Genomic DNA, 27935 nt, shown 5'->3' on the forward strand with positions numbered 1-27935 from the left:
TATTCTGTCCAAACTTCAATTTAGGCCAAATAAGTCTAAATGCAGGAAAGATATTCTTTCAAACGTTATGAAGAAAGATGTGATGAAAATCAATCGGTCAATTGTTACTGAGTTCTAAAATCTTTGGCACAGAGGGTGGCAAAGAGGAACCAGAACTTCAAGGTGTCAAATCAGTAAAGCATTTTTGTTATTTGTTCACTTCTCATGTTCCTTAATCCTTCTGCCATCCTCTTTACAACCTTCCGACAATAATCTTCAGTAAAACTACCCACTCTAAGGGCAGGTAGAAAGAAAACCAGGAGTAGCAGCAATTCTTTACTAACAAAAAATGAAATTCGGGGGTAGAGTGGTAGATCTGGAACTACTTCCTGATGGTGTTTGCACCCAGGTATTAACGTAAAGAACTGTCCATAGGAACTCATAATCAAGCACAACTATATGCTGCCAAAGGTGACAGATGTGGGACATACGTTCAGCCAAGTCCTGTATCAGGAATGCCCCGTCTTACCACAGGCCATCATGACAGCTTCTAAGTGGTGTTAAAAACAAAAACAAAAAACTTCCTGTTCTCAAGAAACATGTGGCTTAACTGAGGGACCCAGGGCACAAGAATTTACACAACTGACATAAGGTACATATTGTTGGTCTTGAATATAGTAACGCAGTCTAGATAGAGCCTTATCTTTTCTTCACAAAAACCATCCACAAGAAAGCTGCACAAGAATACCTGTAACTCAGTTCATGGAAGAAGTCTAAGAGTCACTCAAGTTCTAAGCGCCCAGGACTAGTCTCCAGAACAGGCCACTGGCCAGGTGGGTGCCCTCGGATGCGACGATCTCTCTGAGCCTGCTACTGGAAGATGAGAGACCTCGTCCACGGCAGTGCTCAAGAGATGATCATCACTGCAGCATGCGCAGCCACTCCGAGGGAGTTGCTGAAGTCCCTGGTAGAGCAGAGTTAGTGAGGGTGATTTGCAGTTAGCCATAAAATGGGAAAATCTAGACCACTTCTTTCTGACTTCCCCCGACAACGCCAAAAGGGAAGTGTGTGCAACCCGTGACACCCACTTCCTTCCTTTTCCGGGGAAACGCCCCCTCCCCCATCGAGGCCTGTCCCGACACTCCTCCTCCCCCGCCACCCCCTGGAGCTTGCAGCCTCAGCTGCCTCAAACGTCTTCCGACCACTGCCAAACCCTACCGCGCGCTCGCGCACACAGCACGCGGCAAAACAGGCGACGCCAGCGGGGCGGGGAAGCGCACGCGCGAGCTGAGGCTCCGGCGCTCCCTCGAGGGGGCGGGGCACCAGGGGGCGTGGCGAGCGCGAGGCCCCACCTTGCCATTGGCTGCAGCCGGGTCCTCTAGAGGTCCACGTGAGCCGCCGGCCCACCGGCCGCCGGGCCCCGCGCGCAGGCGCACAGCGGGGCTGAGGCGAGGGCGGAGATGGCGAAGAGGTGAAGGCGGGGGAGGGAGTGCCTGGGAACAGGCAGCAGATGCCTGGCGAGGTGCCTTGCAGCTGGCGGCGGGTGGGGCCCGCCGGGCGGGCCGCCGCTTTCCCCTGTCGACGAAGGCTGCTGACGGGAAAACGACCCGGGAGGGAAGCGCCCCGGCCAGGCCCCCTCCCCTGAAAGTCTGCGGGAGCCGAGGGCCAGGTAGCCAGGCAATGTTACAAAGGGACGTTGAGAATCCCAAAGACCAACCTTCTCCAAAGACCCGAGACCCCTCTCTGCCCACTGCCGGTTCTCTGACCTCTGGCAAGTCACTTAGCCCGGCCCTCAGTTTCCCCACTCTTCTAGAGGGCTTGCGGCCGGCCGGAGAATGGCCAAGAAGAAAAGAGTTCACATCCCAATCACTGCTTGCCTAGTGAGTATTTAGAGCACCTAAGTCACGACCTTGCCCTGAGGGAGCCGCGTGTCTAGTGCGGGCATGGTGCAAGACGAAATTTCTAGGTGGTGTAGTGCCAGGGCTCCGGCATGGGCCCGCCTAGTAGCCTGGCCGCACTGCCTGTGTGAACTTGGGCCTCAGTTTCCTCGTTAGGGCGTGGAACGTGCTTCAAAGGTGGTGAAAAGAGGGTGTGCAGTGCTGAGCGTCGTCGCTGGCACATAGTGGCTCCTGACACTGGTTACAGGCTTCAGGCAGCGCAGCGGGCGTCTCTGTGGAGTTGTTCATTCCAGAGCAGCCGGGATGGCTGGGGGAATGCGAGCACGCCAGCAGGACGGAGGTGGATTTCCACTCTGTCGTCTAGCCAGGGAGAAGGAATGCAATTATTAATTGAGTAAGCTCACTCCCATTTACCCCTGCCTTAGAAAAGGCTTCCTCAGCCTTACTTTCCCCACCTCTCTAGTTGGTAGTGTTTTAGAAAGGGCGAAGGAAACGTTTCATTGATTTTTCTGAATTCACTCTTACATTTACTCCTGTTTTGATGATCAAGAAGGAAATGTGATTGATCTGCATTTGGGGCAGTTATTAGCGGACTGGAATAATTTGGGATAAAATTGTCAGTACTTAACAGAGCTGGCAAAATCAAATGTTCCTCAACTGTTTCTGTGGCTCCGTGTTAAAAGGCTGAAGAACATTAGTGTTCTGTGCTATATTACCTTTTTTTTTTTTTTGTCTCAATAATACCCTTGCCTCCGTTGTCTCTAGGGTGGTCCTTAAAGTGTATTATTTATTACTGTTTTTGTAGACAGGCATTTTTTACTTTAATCTCACCTCTTCCTACCGGTAACCACTTTTAAGACCCTGTTGCTACAAGAGTTCAGGGAAAATCCATTTGTAATATTATTTAGAGAAGGATGACCACACCCTGACTTCTACAGAGTGTTGAGTAAATCCAACTACTGTTCTTTCCGGAGAAAACCTGCAGCTGAAACTGAGATTAGGATAAAGAAACGCAGCTGGATTTTGCCTGGGTGCCAGGGATAGCTTCTGTTTATGGTCTGTTTATTAGACAACGTGCTTTGCCAGAATGTGACTAGCTTTTAGTAAGCCTCCCTTACTACCTACGACTGCACACAGTATGTGATGCCTTGCGTCTAAAATATATACAAATTCCTGATTGATCCTGACCCCCTGGCGTAACTGACAGGTACTCGCTAACGTCAGTAGTCTGCCCACACGTAGCTCCTTGTTGGAAAAAGTAGCCGTTTGATTAATGTTATCTATGAGTAATAATGTTAAAATATTGAAAGCATATGAGAGATTCCAAGGTTTGACTTTTTTGTTTGCTTTCAGTTTGTCATTTCAGTATTTTAAACAGCTGTGGCAGAGTTTACCCACTAATGTTCCAATTTCTTGACATTGGCTGAAAGAGCTAATGGTCCTTGGTCTCACTATTTCAGTTCAATATACATTATTTAAGAGAAAGTATAATATGCTGAATAACAAACATAATAAACACTTGTTGAGAATGACCATTTATATTTAATATTTGTATATATCATTTATTTGCATTATTTCACTTCACCATATTGGACACTGGGGAATAAAACAGTGTTTATTATATGTTCTTCCACCGCAGGAAATTTATGACATTGTTTTCTTTTTTTTTAAGACAAAAGAATCTTCCTCAAAAGTTATGCCTTTTAATTGTGATCAAATTCCTGCATATTTATAATGTTTTATTGAGAAATACCGGTTTCTTTAACATTTTTGTTGGTTTTTTTCCTTTGTTTCAAATGAAATAACTAAATCTTACAGTGTTAGTGTGGCCCTTAGCCGAAACTGATAATTTCTTACTTTAATAAAGAGATCAAGAATTTTAATCTGACACATAGCCAGTAGTTAAGAATCTGCTCATAACATTGATATTGGATGATGAGGGTTTTAAAACAAGGGTTTTAGACTTAAGGAAAGGAAAGGTAAATTTGTGTTTCTCTTGTGCTTCATTAAAATAAATTTGAAAATGTAGGAAATTAGTATTAGTAGAGAGCACTGATGGATAAAAATAAGCCATTAGACTTGGGCACCATGGATTGTGAATGATACATATATGTATATGTATAATGATACACATATGTATATAATGATATACATGTAAATGTACCGTTATTTGATTTACAAACTGCTTTCACTTTATCTCCTCTCATCTAGTTCTCTTATACCACTTTGATATAGGTATTGCTTAACCCGTTTAAAAGATGAAGAAAAAATTTCAGAAAAGGTGAAGGGAAATTGCTCATGGTCTTCTGAGTCTAAGCCCTATAATTCTTGCACAATAATAAAAAGACATGGTGGGCACTGAATATTTTTGACTGAGTCCATGGACAGTGCCGTCAGTATACCTAAATTATAATTATTCCTCTGCCATTGACTCCTCTGCATTGATTTATACCTGTTTCTATTAATAAAATAAGGATTTCTGAATTTGACAGTAACAGGAATAGAGTGATGACCCAGATGTAAAGCAGCCCCAGCTCCCACGGAAGTTACAATTTAGAGGGAGATACAGAAAGCAAAATAATTTTAGTATGTTAAGTGCTAAAATGATAAAGAGCACATAACCCTGATTAGAGTGTCATGTAAAGACTCCCAGGAAAAGGGTACCTTAATTGAGACCTGAAGGATAAGTACATGTCAGTGAAGGCAGAAGGAGATCGACTTTCTGAGTAAAGGAACAGCAAGTGAAAAGACATGATGCAAATAAGAGCATCCATTGTTCCAGGACCTGGAGGGTACAATGTTAATTATTATAGATTTATGTGTGTGTTGGGGGCAATGGCTTTGGTGAAGGAAGAAGTTGTGAGAGAGGAGGATAGATAAGGAAGGAGTCAAAGGACTTTGAGTCTGTGAATGAAGGTTTTAGAGAGTAGGGTAAGAAAATGCTGGGAGCTTCAAGACTGCAGGTAGGGGGAACAACCTTTAAGAGACCATTGCAGAAGTCCAGGTGAGAGATGATGGTTGCCTGGAAAAGAGTAGTCACATTGCAGATAAGATGAGGAAGGAAAAGGGAAGAAATTTGAAAAAATATGTATGAGTAGAATTAATGGGGTTTTGTGATAGGTTGGATGAAGGGAGAAGAGAGAGTAATGCTTGGGTTTCTGTTTGGCGATTGGGAGGAGAGTACTGCTACTCACTGAGAGAAGGGATATAAAACGGGAACAAATTTGAGAGGAAGAATGTGAAGGGCAAGATAAAGATTCAGTTTTAGACCTGTTGAGTCTAAATATCAAACTCAAGATGTTAAGTAGAGTAGTAGCTTAGCAGGTCTGATGATGACTTGAGAGATTTGAGTTGACGCCAGAGATTTGGGAATCACCAGGGGGATGATATTTGCTTTCAGTTATCTCATTAGGATTGAGAGAATATTAGAAATACGAAGTACACTTCAAGCTCTTTTTTCTTAATTGAGTTCATAATAGTTTACATCATTCTGAAATTTTGGTTGTACATTATTTATTGTCCATCACCATATATGTGCGCCCCTTCACCCCCATGCCCACACCTCACCCTCCTTCCCCTGGTAACCACTGAACTGTTTTCTTTGTCCATGCGCTTGTTTATATTCCACATATGAGTGAAATCATCTGGTGTTTGTCTTTCTCAGTCTGGCTTATTTTGCTAAGGATAATACCCTCCAGGTCCATCCATGTTGTTGTGAATGAGATGATTTTGTCTTTTTTTATGGCTGAGTAATATTTCATTGTATATCTACACCACATCTTCTTTATCCAATCATCAGTCAGTGGTTACTTGGGTTGTTTCCATGTCTTGGCTATTGTGAATAGTGCTGCAATGAACGTAGGGGTGCATATGTTACTTTGGATTGTTGATTTCAAGTTGTTTGGGTAGATATCCAGTAGTTGGCTAGCTGGGTCATATGGTATTTCTATTTTTAGTTTTTTGAGGAAACTCCATACTGTTTTCCATAGCGGCTGCACCAGTTTGCATTCCCACCAGCAGTGTAAGGGGGCTTCCTTTTCTCCACATCCTCCCCAGCATTTGTTACTTTTAGTCTTAGTGATTATAGCCATTTTAACGGGTGTTAGGTGATATCTTAGTGTAGTTTTGATTTGCATTTCCCTGATGATTAGTGATGTTGAACATCTTTTCACATGCTTATTTGCCATCTGTATATCTTCTTTGGAAAAATGTCTGTTCATATCCTCTGCCCACTTTTTGATGGGGCTGTTTGTTTTTTTGTGGTTCAACTGTGTAAGTTCCTTATATATAATGGAGATTAACCCCTTGTCGGATGTATGATTTGCAAATATTTTCTCCTAATTGGTGGGTTATCTTTTTGTTTTGATCCTAGTTTCTTTTGGCTTCCAGAAGCTCTTTAGTCTGATGAAGTCTTACTTGTTTATTTTTTCTTTTGTTTCCCTTGTCGAAGTAGACATGGTATTTGAAAAGATCTTTTTTAGTTCGATATCAAAGAGTGTACTACCTATATTATCTTCCAGGAGTTTTATGGTTTCAGGACTTATCTTCAAGTCTTTGATCCACTTTGAGTTTATTTTTGTGTAAGGCATGAGATAATGGTCCACTGTCATTCTTTTGCAAGTGGTTGTCCAGATTTCCCAACACCATTTACTGAGGAGACTATCTTTTCTCCATTGTATGTTCTTGGCATCTTTGTCGAGGATTAGCTGTCTGTAGATGCGCGGTTTTATTTCTGGACTTTCCGTTCTGTTCCATTGATCTGTGTGCCTGTTTTTGTATAAGTACCATGCTGTTTTGGTCACTATGGCTTTGTAGTACATTTTGAAGTCAGGGATTGTGATGCCTCCAGCTTTGTTCGTTTTTCTCAGGATTGCTTTAGCAATTCGGGGTCTTTGGTTGCCCCATGTGAATTTTAGGATTCTTTGTTCTATTTCTGTGAAGAATGTCATTGGGATCTGATTGGGGTCGCATTGAATCTGTAGATTGTTTTGCATAGTATGGTCATTTTAACTATGTTTATTCTTCTGACCCATGTGCATGGAATATCTTTCCATTTCTTTATGTCATCGTCTATTTCTTTCAGTAATGTCTTATAGTTTTCATTGTATAAGTCCTTCACCTCCTTGGTTCAGTTTGTTCCTAGATCTTTCATTCTTTTTGTTGTGATTATAAATGGAATTTTATTCTTGAGTTCTCTTTCTGTAAGTTCGTTATTAGAGTATAGAAATGCAACTGATTTTGGTAAGTTGATTCTGTACCCTGCAACTCTACTGTAATTGTTAATTATTTCTAATAGTTTTCTGATGGATTCTTTAGGGTTTTCTATGTGTAAGATCATGTCATCTGCAAACAGCAAGAGTTTCACTTCTTCATTCCCCATTTGGATTCCTTTTGTTCCTTTCTCTTGCCTAATTGCTCTCGCCAAAACCTCCAGTACTATGTTGAATAAGAGTGGTGATAGTGGGCATCCTTGTCTTGTTCCTGTTCTCAGAGGGATGGTGTTCAGTTTTCCCCACTGAGTATGATGTTGGCTGTGGGTTTGTCATATATGACCTTTATTATGTTGAGGTAATTTCGTTCTATCCCCATTTTTTAAGTGTTTTTTTTTTTTTGTATCATAAATGGCTGTTAGATCTTGTCAAATGCTTTCTCTGCATCTATTGAGATGATCGTGTGGTTTTTATTCCTCATTTTGTTAACGTGGTGTATCACATTGATTGATTTGTGGATGTTGAACCAACCCTGTGTCCCTGGTATAAATCCCATTTGATCATGATGTATGATCCTTTTGACATACTGCTGAATTCGGGTTGCCAATATTTTGTGGAGGATTTTTGCATCTGTTTGTGTTCATCAGTGATATTGGCCTGTAGTTTTCCTTTTTTGTGTTGTCCTTGTCAGGCTTTGGTATCAGGGTAATGTTGGCCTCGTAGAATGTGTTAGGAAGCATTCCATCTTCCCTGTTTTTGGAATAGCTTGAGAAGGATAGGTATTAAATCTTCTGTGAAAGTTTGGTAGAATTCTCCAGGGAAGCCATCTGGTCCTGGGTGTTTATTTTTTGGGATGCTTTTGATTACTGTTTCAATCTCTTTACTTGTGATTAGTCTATTCAGATTATCTATTTATTCTTGATTCAGCTTTGGGAGGTTGTAAGAATCTAAGAATTTATCCATTTCTTCTAGATTGTCCATTTTTTTGTTGGCATATAGCTTTTCATAGTATTCTCTTATGATACTTTGTATTTCTGTGGTGTCCATTGTTATTTCTTCTCTTTCATTTCTAATTTTATTTATCTGAGGTTTCTCTCTTATTTTCTTTGTAAGTCTGGCTAGGGGTTTGTCAATTTTATTTGTCTTCTCAAAGAACCAGCTCTTTGTTTCCTTGATACTTTCTACTGCCTTTTTTGTTTTAATTGCATTTATTTCTGCTCTGATTTTTATTATTTCTCTCCTTCTGCTGACTTTGGGCTTCTTTCTTTTTATAATTCAGTTAGGTGTAGTTTGAGATTGCTTATTTGGGATTTTTCTTGTTTGTTAAAGTGGGTGTGTATTGTGATGAATTTCCCTCTTAGTACCACTTTTGCTGCATCCCATATGAGTTGGTATGGTATGTTTTCATTTTCATTTGTCTCCAGATATTTTTTTATTTCTCCTTTAATTTCTTCAATGATCCATTGGTTGTTCAATAGCATGTTGTTTAGTCTCCACGTTTGTCCCTTTCTCAGCTTTTTTCTTGTAATTAATTTCTGTATTTCTAGCATTGTGATTGGAAAAGATGCTTATTATTATTTCAGTCTTCTTAAATTTATTGAGCCTTGCCTTGTTTCCCAACATATGGTCTATCCTGAGAATGTTCCATGTGCACTTGAGAAGAATGTGTATTCTGCTGTTTTTTTTTTTTTTATTAATGTTATGATAGATTACAACCTTGTGAGATTTCAGTTGTACATTTTTGTTAGTCATGTTGTGGGTACACCACTTCCCCCTCTGTGCCCTCCCCCCACCCCCACCTTTTCCCTAGTAACCACCGATCAGATCTCCTTATCAATATACTAAATTCCACCTATGAGTGGAGTCATATAGAGTTCGTCTTTCTCTGACTGGCTTATTTCGCTTAACATAATACCCTCGAGGTCCATCCACGTTGTTGTGAATGGGCCAATTTTGTCTTTTTTTATGGCTGAGTAGTATTCCATTGTGTATATATACCACATCTTCTTTATCCAATCATCAGTTTCTGGGCATGTAGGCTGGTTCCACGTCTTGGCTATTGTAAATAATGCTGCGATGAACATAGGGGTGCAACGGACTCTTGAGATTTCTGATATCAGGTTCTTAGGATAGATACCCAGTAATGGGATGGCTGGGTCATAGGGTATTTCTATTTTTAACTTTTTGAGAAATCTCCATACTGTTTTCCATAGTGGCTGTACCAGTTTGCATTCCCACCAACAGTGTATGAGGGTTCCTCTTTCTCCACAACCTCTCCAACATTTGTCACTCTTGGTTTTGGATGTTTTTGCCAATCTAACGGGTGTAAGGTGATATCTTAGTGTAGTTTTGATTTGCATGTCCCTGATGATTAGCGATGATGAACATCTTTTCATGTGTCTATTGGCCATATTCATATCTTCTTTTGAGAAATGTCTGTTCATGTCCTCTGCCCATTTTTTGATCGGGTTGTTTGTTTTTTTGCTGTTAAGCCGTGTGAGTTCTTTGTATATTATGGGGATTAACCCTTTGTCGGATAAGTGGCTTGTGAATATTTTTTCCCAATTAGTGAGCTGTTTTTTTGTTTCAATCCTGTTTTCCCTTGCCTTGAAGAAGCTCTTTAGTCTGATGAAGTCCCATTTGTTTATTCTTTCTATTGTTTCCCTCAACTGAGGAGTTACAGTGTCCGAAAAGATTCTTTTGAAACTGATGTCAAAGAGTGTACTGCCTATATTCTCTTCCAAAAGACTTATTGTCTCAGGCCTAATCTTTAGGTCTTTGATCCATTTTGAATTTATTTTGGTGTGTGGTGAAAAAGACTGGTCAATTTTCAATCTTTTGCATGTGGCTGTCCAGTTTTCCCAGCACCATTTGTTGAAGAGACTTTCTTTTCTCCATTGTAGGCCCTCTGCTCCTTTGTCGAAGATTAGCTGTCCATAGATGTGTGGTTTTATCTCTGGGCTTTCAATTCTGTTCCATTGATCTGTGGACTTGTTTTTGTACCAGTACCATGCTGTTTTGATCACTGTAGCTTTGTAGTATGTTTTGAAATCGGGGATTGTGATTCCGCCGGCTTTGTTTTTCTTGCTCAGGATTGCTTTAGCAATTCGCGGTCTTTTGTTGCCCCATATGAATTTTAGGATTGTTTGTTCAATATCTGTGAAGAATGTTCTTGGGATTCTGATTGGGATAGCATTGAATCTGTATATTGCTTTAGGTAGTATGGACATTTTAACTGTGTTTATTCTTCCAATCCATGTGCAAGGAATGTCTTTCCATCTCTTTATGTCATCGTCAATTTCTTTCAAGAAAGTCTTGTAGTTTTCATTGTCTAGATCCTTCACTTCCTTGGTTAAGTTTATCCCAAGGTATTTTATTCTTTTCGTTGTGATTGTGAATGGGATTGAGTTCTTGAGTTCTTTTTCTGTTAGTTCATTGTTAGTGTATAGAAATGCTACTGATTTATGCATGTTAATTTTATACCCTGCTACTTTGCTGTAGTTGTTGATTATTTCTAATAGTTTTTCTGTGGATTCTTTGGGGTTTTCTATATATAAGATCATGTCGTCTGCAAACAACGAGAGTTTTACTTCTTCGTTACCTATTTGGATTCCTTTTATTTCTTTTTCCTGCCAAATTGCTCTGGCCAGCACCTCCAGTACTATGTTGAATAGGAGTGGTGAAAGTGGGCACCCTTGTCTTGTTCCTGTCCTCAGAGGGATGGCTTTCAGTTTTTACCCATTGAGTATGATGTTGGCTGTGGGTCTATCATATATGGCCTTTATTATGTTGAGGTACTTTCCTTCTATACCCATTTTACTGAGGGTTTTTATCATAAATGGGTGTTGGATCTTGTCGAATGCTTTCTCTGCATCTATTGAGATGATCATGTGGTTTTTGTTTTTCATTTTGTTGATGTAGTGTATCACGTTGATTGACTTGCGGATGTTGAACCATCCCTGTGTCCCTGGTATAAATCCCTCTTGATCATGGTGTATAATCTTTTTGATGTATTGCTGTAATCGGTTTGCCAAAATTTTGTTGAGGATTTTTGCATCTATGTTCATCAGTGATATCGGCCTGTAGTTCTCCTTCTTTGTGTTGTCCTTGTCAGGTTTGGGGATCAGGGTGATGTTGGCTTCATAGAATGTGTTAGGGAGTTCTCCATCTTTCTCAATTTTCTGGAACAGTTTGAGGAGAATAGGTATTAAGTCTTCTTTGAATGTTTGGTAGAATTCTCCAGAGAAGCCGTCTGGTCCTGGACTCTTATTTTTGGGGAGGTTTTTGATTACCGTTTCTATTTCCTTACTTGTGATTGGCCTATTCAGATTCTCCATTTCTTCCTGATTCAGTTTGGGGAGATTGTAGGAGTCTAGGAATTTGTCCATTTCTTCCAGGTTGTTCAATTTGTTGGCATATAGTTTTTCATAGTATTCTCTTATGATCTCTTGTATTTCATTGGTATCTGTTGTGATTTCTCCTCTGTCATTCCTAATTTTATTAATTTGCGATTTCTCTCTTCTTTTCTTGGTGAGTCTGGCTAGGGGTTTGTCAATTTTGTTAATTCTTTCGAAGAACCAACTCTTTGTTTCATTGATCCTTTCTATTGTCTTTTTTGTTTCAATATCGTTTATTTCTGCTCTTATTTTTATTATTTCCCTCCTTCTACTGACTCTGGGCTTTGTTTGTTCTTCTTTTTCTAGTTCTGTTAGGTGTCGTTTGAGGTTGCTTATGTGAGCTTTTTCTTGTTTAGTGAGGTGGGCCTGTATTGCGATGAATTTCCCTCTTAGGACTGCTTTTGCTGCATCCCAAATGTTTTGGTATGTCGTGTTCTCATTTTCATTAGTCTCCAGATAAAATTTGATTTCTTCTTTAATTTCTTCAATGATCCATTGTTTGTTGAGAAGTGTGTTGTTTAGTCTCCACATTTTTGCACCTTTCTCTGCTTTTTTCTTGTAGTTGATTTCTAGTTTAATAGCATTATGATCAGAAAAGATTCTTGATATTATTTCAACTCTCTTGTATTTATTGATGTTTGCTTTGGTTCCCAAAATATGGTCAATCCTTGAGAATGTTCCATGTGCACTTGAGAAGAATGTGTAACCTGCTGTTTTTGGATGAAGTGTTCTATATATATCTATTAAGTCCATCTGGTCTAATTTTTCATTTAATTCTATTATTTCCTTGTTGATTTTCTGTCTGGATGTTCTGTCCATTGGTGTTAATGGTGTGTTGAGGTCCCCTACTATTATTGTATTGTTGTTGATGTCTTCTTTTAGTTCTATTAAGAGTTGCTTTACAAATTTTGGTGCTCCTGTGTTGGGTGCGTATATATTTATAAGTGTTATGTCTTCTTGGTGGAGAGTCCCTTTTATCATTATATACTGTCCCTCTTTATCTTTCTTTATCTGTTTTGCTTTGAAATCTACCTTGTCTGATATTAGTATAGCGACACCTGCTTTCTTTTGTTCATTATTAGCTTGGAGTATTGTTCTCCATCCCTTCACTCTGAGTCTGTGTTTGTCTTTGGGGCTGAGGTGTGTTTCCTGGAGGCAGCATATTGTTGGATCTTGTTCTTTGATCCATCCTGCCACTCTGTGTCTTTTGATTGGGGAGTTCAATCCATTTACATTTAGAGTGATTATTGAGATGTGGGGGCCTACCACTACCATTTTGTGTCTTGTTTTCCGGTTTTCTTCAGTTTCCTTTGTTTCTCGTCCCATGGTTTAATCTGTTCTGATGTAGAGCTGCTACTCTCTGTTGTTGTCCTTCTACTTATCTCCTCTGCTCTTGGTTTTGTAGCCCCTTTCCTTTTTTGGATTTTTCAGGAATGAAGGTTTTCCTGAGGATTTCCTGAAGAGGAGGTTTTGTGGCAATGAACTCCCTTAATTTTTGTCTATCTGCGAAAGTTTTTATTTCTCCATCGTATTTGAAGGATATTTTCGCTGGGTAGAGAATTCTCGGCTGTAGATTTTTGTCCTTCAGATTTTTGAATATATCATTCCACTCTCTTCTAGCCTGTAAAGTTTCTGCTGAGAAATCTGCTGATAGCCTGATGGGGGTTCCTTTGTAGGTTAGTTTCTTTTGCCTGGCTGTCCTTAGTATTTTCTCCTTGTCGTTGACTTTTGCTAGCTTCACTACTATATGGCGTGGAGTTGGTCTTCTTGCATTGATAAAGTTTGGAGATCTATTGGCTTCTGTCACCTGAAGATCCATCTCCCTCACCAGATTTGGGAAGTTCTTAGCCATTATTTCTTTGAATAGGCTTTCTGCCCCTTTCTCCTTCTCTTCTCCCTCTGGTATACCTATAATCCTTATGTTGCATCTCCTAATTGTGTCTGATAATTCTCGGAGAGTTTCTTCATTTCTTTTTAGTCTTGCTTCTCTCTCCTCCTCTGCCTGCAGCAATTCTATATTGCCATCTTCCAAATTGCTAATTCTTTCCTCCATATTATCGGCCCTACTGTTCAGAGCATCTAGATTTTTCTTAATCTCCTCTATTGTGTTCTTCATTTCCAATATTTCTGTTTGGTTCTTCTTTATCGTATCAAACTCTTTTGTGACATAGCTCCTGAACTCGTTGAGTTGACGGTCAGAACTCTCTCTTAACTCATTGAGAATTTTAATGATGGCTGTTTTGAAGTCATCATCATTTAGGTTATATATCTCATTTTCTTTGGGATTGTTTTCTGTGTATTTGTTTCTTTCTTTCTGTTCTGGAGATTTAATGTATTTTTTCATATTGCTTGATGTTGTTGATTTGTGCCTCCGCATGGAGATAGAGTTTAGTTGCTCCTTTCACTTGTTTCAGCTGCTGCGGTGGGGGAGCAGCTGTTTATACTGCACCAACCAGGAACCCTGTCCGCAGTTGCTAACTGGGCCTGGGCCCCTCCTCGTAGCCACAGTGGCCCTTTGGATTCCCTCCTCTGCTGTGGGGGCCGTCACAGGGGGGCTTCAGGCTGCTGGTGCCTCCTGTTGCAGCCCACCTAGATGTGCTCTCTCCTTGGGGTCTGCAACGGTGTTATGGGCTTTTCCAGCAGCCATGGGTGGGATCACTTATATTTGTCGCTCCGTTGCTGTCGGCACCCACAAAATCTCACTTGTCCTCTATGGGTCGTAGGAGAGCTATTGGCATCTTCTACAGTCTGTGGTTAGTTCACCTAGCTATGCTGCTTTTGCCCTGGCATCTTCCAGCCTTGTGGCTGGTGGCTGGGTGCCTTCTACTGGTGCTGTGCAGAGGCTTTCCCTAAGGCTGCTGTGAGCCTGTAGGGTTTCCCCCTAGGCTACGAAGCTGGGTCTCTGGAACTCCCCCCAGCCCCAGTCCTCTCTGAGATCTCCGTCTATCCCTAGTCCCACGGGGCGGGCAACGGCAGCTGGCGGTCGCCCTGCCCTCTGGGATTCTCTCCAGGCCTCTCCCGGAGCCGTGAATGCTCGGCGTGGCCCCTCTGCTAATGGCAGACAGAGAGTTTTGTCTGCTGCCCGGGCGGAACTTTGGCGCTTCCCGTCCGGGTCGCAGAGCTGGCCTTTGAAACTTCCCCCAGCCCCGGTCCTCTCCGAGATCTCCGGCTATCCCTAGTCCCACGGGGCGGGCAATGGCAGCTGGGGGTCGCCCCTCCCTCTGGGATTCTCTCCAGGCCTCTCCCGGAGCCGTGAACGCTCGGCGTGGCCCCTCTGCTAATGGCAGACAGAGAGTTTTGTCTGCTGCCCGGGCGGAACTCCGGCGCTTCCCGTCCGGGTCGCAGAGCCGGCCTTTGAAACTTCCCCCAGCCCCGGTCCTCTCCGAGATCTCCGGCAATCCCTAGTCCCACGGGGTGGGCAACGGCAGCTGGGGGTCGCCCCGCCCTCTGGGATTCTCTCCGGGCCTCTCCCGGAGCCATGAATGCTCGGCGTGGCCCCTCTGCTAATGGTAGACAGAGGGTTTTGTCTGCTGCCCGGGCGGAACTCCGGTGCTTCCCGTCCAGGTCGCAGAGCCGGCCTTTGAAACTTCCCCCAGCCCCGGTCCTCTCTGAGATCTCCGGCAATCCCTAGTTCCACGGGGCGGGCAACGGCAGCTGGGAGACCTCCGTACCCTCAGCGACTCTCTCTGGGACCCGCCGGGTGCCACGAACACCCGGCGGGGACTCCCCGCCAATGGCGGGGAGAGACTCTCCCCGCGGGCTCAGGTGTGCAACTCCAAAGTTTCCCTCTGCGTTTAGGAGTAATTGCGGGGGGTTTAGGTAGGGTTCTGGTCACCTGTTTCCACAGTCGCTCCTCTGTTGTGTGCTCGCTCCTGCCCTAGATGTGTGTAGATCCTCTGGGGGCGTCCGTTGGAAGAAAGCCGCTTGCGGGTACTAGGCTGCTCGTCGGGGTCGGAGAGTTTTCACCTATTTCCACATCCTCCCGGAGGAAAGTCCATCCGCCTTCCGATGTATAGTCGCGTGGGTCTCTCAGACGTCCTGAGATGCTGTCTGGATATCCTTTGTCAAGCGATAAGTGTCCAAATAATTGTAGACTTGAAGCGGGAGAGACAAAGAGGACTACTCATGGCGCCATCTTGGATCTCCCTCTATCGTATTCTGCTGTTTTTGATGGAGTATTCTATATATGTCTAGTAAGTCCAACTGGTCTAGCTTTTCATTTGATTCCACTGTTTCCTTGTTGATTTTCTGTTTGGATGATCTATCCATTGATGTGAGTGGAGTGTTGAGGTCCCCTACTATTATTGTGTTATTATTAATATCTCCTTTTAGATTTCATAGTTGCTGTGTGTCCTTTAGTGCTCCTGTGTTGGTTGCATAGATATTTATAAGTGTTATGTCTTCTTGGTGGACTGTCCCTTTGATCATTATATACTGCCCCTCTTTGTCTCTCTTTACCTGTCTTATCTTGAAGTCTACTTTGTCTGATATAAGTATTTCAACACCTGCTTTCTTTTGTTGGCCATTAGCTTGGAGTATCGCCTTCCATCCCTTCACTCTGAGCCTGTGTTTGTGGTTGGAACTGAGATGTGTTTCCTGGAGGCAGCATATTATTGGGTCTTGTTCTTTAATCCGTCTCATCACTCAGTGTCTTTTTATTGGAGAATTCAATCCATTTACATTTAGGGTGATTATCGAAAGATGACAGCTTAATACTGCCATTTTATCACTTGTTTTCTGGTTCTCCTGCATTTCCTTTGTTTCTTGTCCCAGGTGTTTTGGTCTACCATTGAGTTACATAGTTTTTTATGTTGTGTTTCTTTGTTTTCTCCTTAATTATTATTTGTGTCTCTGTTCTGCTTTTTTGTTTTGTGGTTACCATGAGGTTTGTATTCAAAATCTCATAGATAAGATAGTCCATTTTCTGATGGCCTCTTATTTCCTTGCACTAAACTGATTCAGTCCCTTTTCTCTTCCCCTCCTAAGTTATTTTTCTCACATCCTGTTCCATCTTGTGTTTGAGTTTGTGGTTGAAGTGACATGATTATCTTTGGTTTTGGTGTTTTCCTTCCCTTTATGTTTAATGTTATACTTGAATATTTGCTAACCTGTTCTGATGTACAGCTACAGTTTTCTGATTTTGTCTACCTGTTTATCTCCTTACTCGAGGCTTTGTAACCCCTTTATCCCTTTTTTGTTCAGGTATGAGGGCCTTCTTGAAGATTTCTTGTGTGTGTGTGGGTCTTGTGGGTATGAACTCCCTTAGCTTTTGTTTATCTGGGAAAATTTTTAATTCTCCATCATATCTGAAGGATACTTTCATTGGATAGAGTATTTTTGGCTGAAAGTTTTTGTCCTTCAAAGATTTGAATATGTCATTCCACTCTCTCCTGGCTTGTAAGATTTCTGCAGAGAAATCTGCTGAAAGCCTGATGGGGGTTCCTTTGTAAGTTATTTTCTTCTACCCTGCTGCCCTTAGTATTTTTTCTTTGTCATTCACTTTTGCCAGTTTCACTACTAGATGCCTTGCAGCAGGTCTTTTTACGTTGACATATTTAGGAGACCTGACAGCTTCTTTCAAATGGATTTCCATCTCCTTATCCAAGTTTGGGAAGTTCTCTGCTATTATTTCTTTTAATGAGCTACTTCAAGCTCTTTTTGAAGAAAGGTATTATGTTTAATTTGCATGACAAGTCTATAAACAACCCTATAAATATCAGCACAAGGAAACATTATGTCTCATAGAATCAGAGCTAGTGACTTGAAAATTTTCTTAATATGTGAAGACACAAATTTTCTTTAAAAAAATGAGTACTTGGAGGATTTATCTTATTTAAAAAAATACAGCAGAGATTGTCAGATTGGATTTTAAAAAAATCAAGAACCAACTCTATATGCTGTCTACAACAAACCTACCTTAGACATAAAGACAGATACATTAAAAGTAAAAGGATGGAAAAAACATATGCCATGCAACACACTAACCAAAGAAAGGTGATTTGTCTATTTTAATACCAGACAATGTAGACTTCAGAACAATGGATATTACCAAGAAAGAAGAAGGGCATTACAAATTTAATAAGGGGTCAATTCATCAAGAACACATAACAATTACAAATGTGAATACACCTAATACAACAACTGAAAACTAAAAGGTGAAATAGACAAATTCACAATTTTAGTTGGAGACTTCAACTTTCCTCCTTCAGTAATCCATAGAACCAGTAGACAGAAAATGAGTGGGAATGTAGAAAACCTAAATAGCCCTATCAAACAACTGGATCGAATTGGCTTTTAGAGAATGCTCCATCCAACAACAGCAGAATACACGTTTTTTTCAAGTGTACGTGGGAAAATCACCAAGTTAGATCATATTCTGGGTCATAAAACAAACCAACAAATTTAAAGAAATCATATCAAATGTGTTTTCTGATTACAATAGAATTAAACTAGAAATTAATAACAGTATCTGGACAATTTTCAACTATTTGGAAATGATGCAACACACTTCTAAGTAACCCATGAGTCAAAGAGAAAGGCAAAAGGGGAATTAAAACTCTTTTGAATGGAATGATGATGAAAATCCAACACATAAAACTGTGTGGCACTAAGCCAAAGCAGTGCTTAGAGGGAAATGTATAGCATTAAATGCTTATATTAGAAAACAAACAAACAAAAAGGCTTGAAATCAATGATCTCAGCCTCCACCTTAAGAAATTATCAATAGAAGAGCAAATTAAACCCCAAATAAGCAGAAAATAGGAAATAATAAAGATAAGAGCATAAATAAAATTAAAAGCAAAAACAGAGAAAGTCACTAAAACCAAAAACTGGTATTTGAAAGATAAAATTGATGTTCCTCTACCTAGACTTATCAGGAGAAAAGAGAGAAGATACAAATATCAATATCAAGAATGAAAAAGAGGACATCACTCTGGATCCTACAGACATTAAAATGATAATAGGGATTGTTATGAACAATTTTTTATGTTAATAAATTTGATAACTTAGATGAAATGGGAAAAATCCTTGAAAGACTAACTACCAAAGCTTACTTAACAAGTAGTAGATAATTTAAAAACTTTCCCACAGGGAAAATATGTTGGCTTCACTCGCCAATTCTACAAGTATTTAAGGAAGAAATAATACCAATTCTACGCAAACTCTTCCAGAAATAGAAAAGGAGTGAACACTTTCCAACTAATTTTATGAGGCTGGCATTACACCTCATCCCCATTAGGGTGGCTACTATTTAAAAAACAGAAAATAATAAGTGTTGACAAGGTTGTGGAGAACTTGGAACCCTTGTGTGCTGTTGATGGGAATGTAAAATGATATAGCTGCTATGGAAAATAGTATGGTGGTTCCTCAAAAAATTAAAAATAGAATTACCATTATGATCCAGCAATTCCACTTCTGGGTTTATACACAAAGGAATGAAAGCAGGGGTTCAAAGAGATATTTGTACACCCATATTCATAGCATCATTCATGATAGCCAAAAACGTGGAAGCAGCCAAAGTGTACATTGACAGATGAGTGGATAGACAAAATGTGGTATATACGTACAATGTAATATTATTCAGCCTTAAAAAGGAATGAATTCTGAGATATGCTACAATGTGGATGTACCTTGAGGACCCTACGCTAAATGAAATAAGCCAATCACAAAGAAACAAACACTGTATGATTGCACTTATATGAGATACTTAGAGTAGTCTGAATCATAGAGACAGAAAGTAGCATGGTGGTTTGCAGGGGCTGGAGGGAGGGGGAATAGGGAGTTATTGTTTAATTGGTACAGGGTTTCAGTTTTCCAGGATAAAAAGAGCTATGGAAGTGGATAGAGGAGATGGATGCACACAATATGAATATATTTAACACCACTGAACTGTACATTTAAAAATGGTTAAGATAGTAAATTTTATCTTATGAGTATTTTATCACAATTTAAAAAATTGAAAAAAAAAATCGAGTGCATTTTCTATAAAAATGGAAAATACATCATGACCAAATGGAGTTTATCACAAGATGCAAGGTTGGTTCACTATTCATGAATCAATCAATGTGATTCACTATATCAACAGAGTAAATAAGAAAAAACATATCCTCTCAATAGATGCAGAAAAAGCATTTTACAAACGTCTATCATTCATTCCTGATAAAATTCTTAGAAGACTAGGAATAAAAGTGAACTTCCTCACCTGATCAAGGGCATGTATGGAAAACCTACAGCTAACATCATGCTTAATAGTGAAAGACTGAATGCTTTCCTCCTAAAATCAGAACAAAGCAAGGATGTTGGCTCTCACCACTCCTATTCAACATTTTTCTAGAAGTCCTAGCTAGTGCAGTAAGGCAAGAAAAAGAAATAGGTGCATACAGATTGGAAAGGAAGAAATAAAAATGCCTATGTTTGTAGATACCATGATGGTCTATGTAGGAAATCCCAGAGAATCTACAAAAAACCTACTGGATCTAGTAGGTAAGTTTAGCAAGGTCACAAGATACAAGGTCAATATATGAAAATTAATCATACTTTTCTAACAGCAATCATTTTGAACTTGAAAAGTTTTAAAAGGGATTTTTACAATAGCATCCAAACTATTTAAATACTTAGGAATAAATATAACAAAATATGTGCAAGATTTGTATGCTAAAAACTACAAAGTTGATGGAGAAATTTAAGAAGACCTAAATTAGTGATGAGATGTACTGTGGTCACTGGTTGGAAGACTCAATATTGTCAAAATGTTATTTGTTCCCAAATTGATGTATAGATTTAATGAAATTACAATCACAATCTCAGCAGTCTTCTTTGTGGAAATTGATAGGCTATTTCTAAAATTTCTATAGAGAAACAAAGAACTTGAAATAACCAAAACAATTTTGAAAAAGAAAAACAAAGTTGGGGGACTCACATTATGTGATTTCAAGATTTGCTATAAAGTTACAGTAACCAAGACAATGTGATTTTTTAAAACTATGGTAAAAGCATACATGTAACATGAGATCTACCCTCTTAATAAAAAAGTGTACAGCACAGTATTGTTAACTATAAGCATGATGTTGTACAGGACATCTCTAGAACTCTTGCATAACTGGAACTTTATATTCATTGAATACCCTATTCCCTCTACCCTCAGCCCCAGGCAACCACCATTCTACTTTCTGCTTTGGTGACTTTGACTACTTTAGCTACCTCACATAAGTGGAGTCATGCAATATTTGTCCTTCCGTGACTGGCTTATTTCACTTTGCATAATGTTGTCAAGTTTCATCCATGTTGAAGCATATGACAGGATTTCCTTCCTTATATGGCTGAATAATATTCCACTGTATGTATGCGCCATATTTTCTTTATCCATTCATCTGTTGACAGATATTTAGGTTGTTTCCACCTCTTGAATATTGTGAACAATGATGCAATAGACATGAGAATGCAGATATCTCTTTGAGATCTTGATTTCAATTCTTTTGGATAAATACCCAGAAATGGGATTGTTGAATCATGTGGTAGCTTTCTGAGGAACCTCCATTCTGTTCTCTATAGTGGCTGTACCATTTTACATTCCCACCAAGAGTGCACAGAGTTCCAGTTTCTCTATATCTTCACCAACATTTGTTATTTTCTGTTTTCTTGATAATGGCCTTCCTCACAGGTGTGAGGTGACAGCTCATTGTGGTTTTGATTTGCTTTTCCCTCGTAATTAGTGATGTTGAGCATCTTTTCATATACCTGTTAGCCATTTGTGTATCATCTTTGGAGAAACGTCTACTCAAGTCTTTTGCCCATTTTTCAATGAGGTTATTTCTTTTTTTGCTATTGAGTTGGAGGAGTTCCTTGTATATTTTGGATATTAATCCCTTATCAGTTTGCAAATATTTTCTCCCTTTGTACAGGTTGCCTTTTCACTCTGTTAATTGTTTCCTTTGCTGTGCAGAAGCTTTTCAGTTTGATGTAGTCCTACTTGTCGTTTTTTGCTTTTGTTCTCTTTTGGTGTTCAGGAAATGATAGCCAAGACCAATGTCATGAAGCTTTTCCCCTGTTTTCTTTTGGAGTTTTGCAGTTTCAGGTCTTATATTTAAGTTTTTAATCCATTTTGAGTTGGTTTTTGTGTATCATGTAAGGTAAGTGTCCAGTTTCATTCTTTTGCATGTGGATATCCAATTTTCCCAGCACCATCTGTTGAAGAGACTATCCTTTCCCCGATGTGTATTCTTGGTACGCTTGTCAAAGATCAGTTGACCATATATGAGGACAATGTGATACTGGTGAAAGGAAAGACACATACATAGGTCAATGGAACAGAATACAGAGTCCAGAAACAGACCATACAAGCCTGATCAACTGTTTTTGGACAATGGTGCCAAGACAACTCATTGGAGTAAAGATAGTCTTTTCACAAAATGGTTCTGGAATAATTAGACATCCATATTTTTAAAAAAATGAACCTTGATCCATACATTGTATATATATAAAAATTAAATCAAAATGTATCATAGACAAAAATGTAAAATCTAAAACTAGCACTTCTAGAACTTCCTGTCCCATCTGATAGCCACATGTGGCTATTTAAATTTAAATAATTAAAACTAAGTACAATGTAGAAATTCAGCTTATTGGTTGTTCTAGCCACATGTGAAGTCATCAGGAGCCATATGTGGCTAGCTATAGCTAGTGTATCGATTAGCTCAGATTATAGCATATTGTCATCATTGCAGAAAGCTCTATTGTACACTCCTGTAGGAGAAAATCTTTGGGATCTTAGATAAATATTTCTTCGGACACAAAAAACATGAACCATAAAAGAAAAAATTGACAAATTAGGTTTCATCAAAATTAATAACTTTGGGTCTTTAAAATGCTCTGCTAAGAAAAGACAAGCCACAGACAAGGAAAAAAATATTTGCAAAACATATGTGTTAACTGGCAACCAAAATATAAAAAACAAAACTTTCAAAATTCAATAATAACAAAAGAAAAAAGTGAGCAAAACATTTGAACAGCTACTTCATGGAAGAAGAGATCTGGATGGCATATTATTTAAATTTTCTAATCTTATACAGGTATGTATTGGCTGGTTTTTTGTTTGTTTTTAATCCACAGAGCTCATCTGGTTGAGAAGTTATTGTCCACTTTTGTTTTCTTTGTACCTCACTGGATCTTATTTATTTTTGAAGTGTAAATCCTCACAAATAAAACCTGAGGGAAAAAATCTCTAATAAGACGTGTGTGTGGGTAAAAGTAAACACATCCTCTTTATAGTTGTTTCTGGTTATCCAAGCGTATCAACAGTGAAGGTAAGAGGAAGCAACAGACTCTTTAGGCAATCATATATAGCGTTATCAGTTTATGTGTTCATGTTAATGAACTGACTTGTTCAGCCTGTTTGGACCGTAAGAAAATGTGACCTTCCTCACTGTATTCAAATCAGTCAAGCTTGAAAACAAGTGATTTGTCTTTCTTGTCTTAAACCTAAGCACTGCCTAGATTCTGCTTAGGCAAGATGGCCATGTCCTAATGCCCGAACCCTGTGAATATGTTACCTTACATGGCAAAGAGATTTTGCAGGTGTGATTATGTTAAGGATTTTGAGATGGGGAGATTTCCTGGGTTATCCAGTGGGACCACTGGAATCACAAGGGACCTTATAAGTGAAAGAGGGAGGCAGAAGCATCAGAGTCAGTGTGATATCATATGCAAAAGAGCTTGAGTGGCCATTTCTGGTTTTGAGGATGGGAGCAGGCCAGAAGCCAAGGAATGCAGGCAGCTTCTAGAAGCTGAAAAAGGCAAAGAATTGGCTTCTCCCCTAGTGTCCCAGAAGGAATGCAGCCCTGCCAACCCATTTTAGAGTTTGACACCTAGAAATGTAAGATAACATTTACTGTTTTAGGCCACTCTGTTTTTGGTAATTTGTTACTGGAGCAATAGGAAACTAATGCAATATCCCCACAGGACTGTTCCATTTGCAAGTTCTAAAACACAGACAACTTTTTTTAAAGCAGAAGCACACCCTATCCTTTTTTTTTTTTTAAAGTCTCACTGCCCAGTGGGCAGGCTTTTTGCCCTTACCCTTCTACCCAGCTCTGTGAAATGATGCTCAGTTTCACAAAGTGTGCTCATTGTTTGTGCTTAAAAGGAGAAAGGTATTGTGACACAACCCAAACATTAGCCGTGCTTCTGAGAATGTGGACTGTGGGCAGCCTGCATCAGAATTACCAGGGTAGCAGGTTCAAAATGCAAATTCTTGGGCTTGCCCCTTTACCCCTCCCAGTAGTTGTTTTTTTTTAAGTCAAGTTTACGGAGAGATAATTTACATATAGTAAAATTTACCTTTTTTAGGTTACAGTTCTGTGAATTTTGAGATGCTTATATAGTCATGTAATCACCAACACACTGAAGATATTTCCATCACCCGAATGATTTCCCTAGTGCCCCTTTGTAATAAACGCCCTTTCTGTAACCTGTCTCTGGCAACCACTGATCTGATTTCTGTTCCTATAGTTTTGCCTTTTCCAAAATGTCATACACATGGAATGACACATTAAGTAGCCTTTTGAGTCTGACTTAATTTACTTAATGCTTTTGAGATTTATCCATGTTGTATGTATGTTCGTATGTAAACCATAATTCTTTGTTACCCAAATAGCCATAATTTCCTTATGCTGCCGAAAATATGTTTTGTCTCTTCAGGTATAATTGGAGAACTGCCACAATCCTCGCTGGATTGTTGAGGGGCTGTCTTTTAGCATCGTTAGACAAGGGGATGGGATGGAGAGAGGAGGCGGGAGGTGCACGAGAGTCTGGACAATGACAGCTTTTATCTGTTCTAAGAATTGAAAGAATGGGGAGAGAGATTGGGGGTGCCTGGTTAGAGGGAGCAATGGAGGATGGTTTTGAGTTGTGAAGCAGGACTATTGGAGCCCGAGGCATTACGATTATTGATTATTGGTAAGATTAAATGGTCAGTTAGCAGCAGAAGCAGTAGTGACTGCCTGATCTTCTGTTCTTTGTGCAGCTCCTTTTGGGCCACTGCTAGATATTCCTTCCTGAATGAAAGACTCCTAATTAGCCTTGGCTCCAGAACCCTCCGGCAGATTAAGTGAAGGTTTGCGAGGAACCTTTTTTCTCCCTCAAATGTATTGAGCCCCTTTATTTGGCAGGAACTGTGCTAGGTACTGAATGAAGTGAACGAGTTGCAGCCATTATCCTTAAGAACTCTTACTTTCCTTTGTATCTTAATTCTTATCTGGTATTTACAAATCTTCCCTCAAAAGGTGGGCTTGGTAGAGGTGGAGGTCCCAGCACGTTATTGGCAGCACGGGCCTGGCAGAGTTGAAGCAGTGGCCTGGAGAAAACGCATATGACATATGATCAGAGGACCTGCCTTTGAATCCCCGGCCTGATGTTCTAGTTTGGCCAAATCACTTCACCTTTCTCAGTTGATTTCTTCTTCTCTGTGAGAGGGATGTCTCAGGAAGAGAAATATGCTATTTTAAAATCTGGTTGCTCTTTTCAGTGAAAGCTAAGGACAGCCGAATTATAGTCCTTTTTCGTTTGTCAGGATCAAGGGCTAATCTACATAGGAGTGGTACTCCTGTAGAACTCCTGTAGAACTGGTCTACATAATGAAGAAACAAGAATTTTTAGTTTTTCCTTGAAGCTGGAGGGAAAATATTTTGTTTTTATTTTGATTTTGTTTGGGCAAGGGTGGTGAGAGAAAGTGGGTCCTAGCATTAGGCTAGAGATGACAAATTGTTACTCTGGTGGCACAGAAGGAAGGGGCAGAGAGCTTTGATGTCTGATTCTCGGTTTTAAATAGTTTCCTATTCATTGTTAGAATTTTTCTCCAGTAAAGATCTGCTCTTCACAACACGCAGATGTTAATGTGTTTTGGAGACAGAGAGGGCTGTGGGTACACTGAGTGAAGTGAAATAGAGAGAGGGGAGGTAATGAGAACTGGGTTGCAGTCAGAATTTAGGATCAAAAACTGAAAAGAAATCATTAGAAAGTTGTAAGCACTCTCCTTAGGATCCTTGAAATTATTCAGGACTCTCCGTAATTCCTACAGTTATGTGAGATATGGTCTAAAATTTGCAATGTTAAAGGAAAGAGTACAATTTAGGACCATGCAGATATCAGGGATAATATCTACTTAACAGGGTTGGGAGGTTTAGATGAGGATGTAGGTAAAATCACTTCATAAACTAAGGAAATACATCATCATCCCTAAGATAAAACATCTTTCTATAGAAATTTTTTTAAAAAGAAGTGAAATTTTAATTCAATATGGATCACTAATATGAGAATAGTTATCTGGAAGTCATGAGCTGTATGATAGTTTTCTTTCTTTATGAATCCAGTTCAAACTGATAATTAAAACATACATACAATCATGCGCTGCATAATGACGTTTTGGTCAATGATGGACTGCATATATGGTGGTGGTCCCATAAAATTAGTACCATATAGCCTAGGTGCGTAGTGGGCTATACCATCTAGGTTTGTGTAAGTACACTTTATGATGTTTGCACAACAGCGAAATCACCTAACAATGCATTTCTCAGAACGTATCCCCATCATTAAGTGACACTTGACTGTAATTTGGATGTTAGAGCTACAATTTAAAAAAATGGCTCAATGTGACCCAACCATGTTATGTTAGGACATGGGGATTTAGGATCCCACAGTAATAACATCAGGCCCATTTAGTAGGAACAGAAAGTAGCTTTGGTCATGCAATATTTAGCTGAGATTATGGATAGGTATGAGAAAAAGGAAATGATTATGTTGCGAAGAAATGGGAAATAACATGTATTGGGTATATACTAGACATTTGACATATATTGTCTGTCTTAATGCTCATTACTCCCCAGGGCAGTGGTAGTACCTCCACTCTTTAGATGGGGGCTGAAAAATCTCAGTGATTAAAGAACGTGCTTAAAGTCATAGCATTCAAGTGGTAGAGCTGGTATGAAGACTCTCACCACCTTCAAGGTCCATGTTCTTTTCATCCCACCATGCTGCCATGTGGGCTCCAAAGGAAACTAATACTTAGCACTCACGCCTTGTGTGGTTCTGGTCTCCTTGTCCCAGTTTCAAACCGAATCATAATTGTTTTTCTCCCAGAGAACTTTTACAGAAAGCTTCTGACCAGACTTTATGAAATGCTGTAGGTGACAAGTATGTGAAAAAGGATGAAATAACATGCTTAAGTTCCAGTGTAAACAGGTTAAATTCCTGGATTGTCTAAAGTTCCATTCTTTACATGGGACCCACCATCTTATGTGAAGTAATTACAGAAACGCTGGCAAACTCTTTCCATTAGTGGTTCTTGCATACAGTATGCACTTCTTATGTTGTGGAACTCTTTTTTTTGTTGTTGTTCAGAATTCACCTTAGGGGTTTTCTCAAACTCTGCATTCTTCTTCTACAGTGGTTTTAAGCTTTCTTTTTCTTTCCAGGTTGGGTGGATGATGCAGTTTCACTTCTAGGTGTTAGGATTCTCTTTCACACTGGTTTGTCATGACCTTAAAGTATTTTAAGTTTCTCCTTTGGTAATTTTTTTTTAATGTAGTACACCGGTGAGTTAGAGATTTGTTTTACCAAATGAGCTTAAAACACCAGCAGCTGGAGAGTCCACAGTCCATAAGCATTGGCTGAGTTGACCAAGTATAAAAACCTGCCAGTGGTCTCTGTCTTTATTTTCTTAATTTTGGTAGGTTTTGGAGTGCAGACCTGAAGGCTAGTTATGCTTCTGAATCAGCCTTTAGGTTGCAAGCGTTGCTAATTGTGGCTTATGGTACCAAAGATGTAAAAATGTTTGTTATGATGATCATCGTTGTCTTAATTTATAATTGCCATCATGGCTCTCCCCTGTAGATAACCGGTGAGGTCTAATACTCATTTTGAGCTGCAACCACCCACAAAAACCACACACATGGCATTTTACTCAAAACTTTACTTTAACCACTACTTTGTGATGCAAAACTGGTGGAATTTTGGGTACTTTCTGTAAAATCGAAATCTTGTATGGGGGTTTTCCAACATTCTAGTTGATTGTTCACAAATGATCAGTATAATGAGGAAGGACAAAGCAGAGTTTGCTAATAAACGTTGACTTCCGTGGTGGGATAGGATGCAGTCTATACCTGAATATTTTCACTTGGAGAAAGCCACCTTGATTGAGAGGACAGATTCTCCTTTTGAAAAATGCAGTTAAATAAGAGGTATTTATATGAGATTTGTAGTCATAAAAGATAGAGAGTTTAAGGAGCTTATCTTTGCCACAAAGTTTTCGGTCTTGAAAAAGTATTCATGTTCAATATTTTCTAATTTGTAGATCATCTTATGAACAAGATTTGAAAAGAAAAGCAAATCAATTTGTATTGTAGGACAAAATACAATTCCACATAAGAACTTTCTGTAAAGGGGAACTGTTATGGGAA

General features: G+C 39.7%; 1 long non-coding RNA gene across 2 annotated transcripts in view; it reads left to right on the forward strand.

Annotated features, from left to right (window-relative positions):
- Window positions 1-1403: 1403 nt before the first annotated feature.
- The window catches only part of LOC111768300 (uncharacterized), a 44260-nt gene continuing 17728 nt past the window's right edge, over window positions 1404-27935 (forward strand). For both annotated transcript variants that reach the window (XR_011427224.1, XR_011427223.1), the window contains exon 1: window positions 1404-1859. This is a non-coding gene — a long non-coding RNA (uncharacterized lncRNA). The remainder of the gene's footprint in view (window positions 1860-27935) is intronic.

The sequence above is a fragment of the Equus caballus genome, chromosome 16 (genome assembly GCF_041296265.1).
Source record: "Equus caballus isolate H_3958 breed thoroughbred chromosome 16, TB-T2T, whole genome shotgun sequence".
NCBI lineage: Eukaryota > Metazoa > Chordata > Mammalia > Perissodactyla > Equidae > Equus > Equus caballus.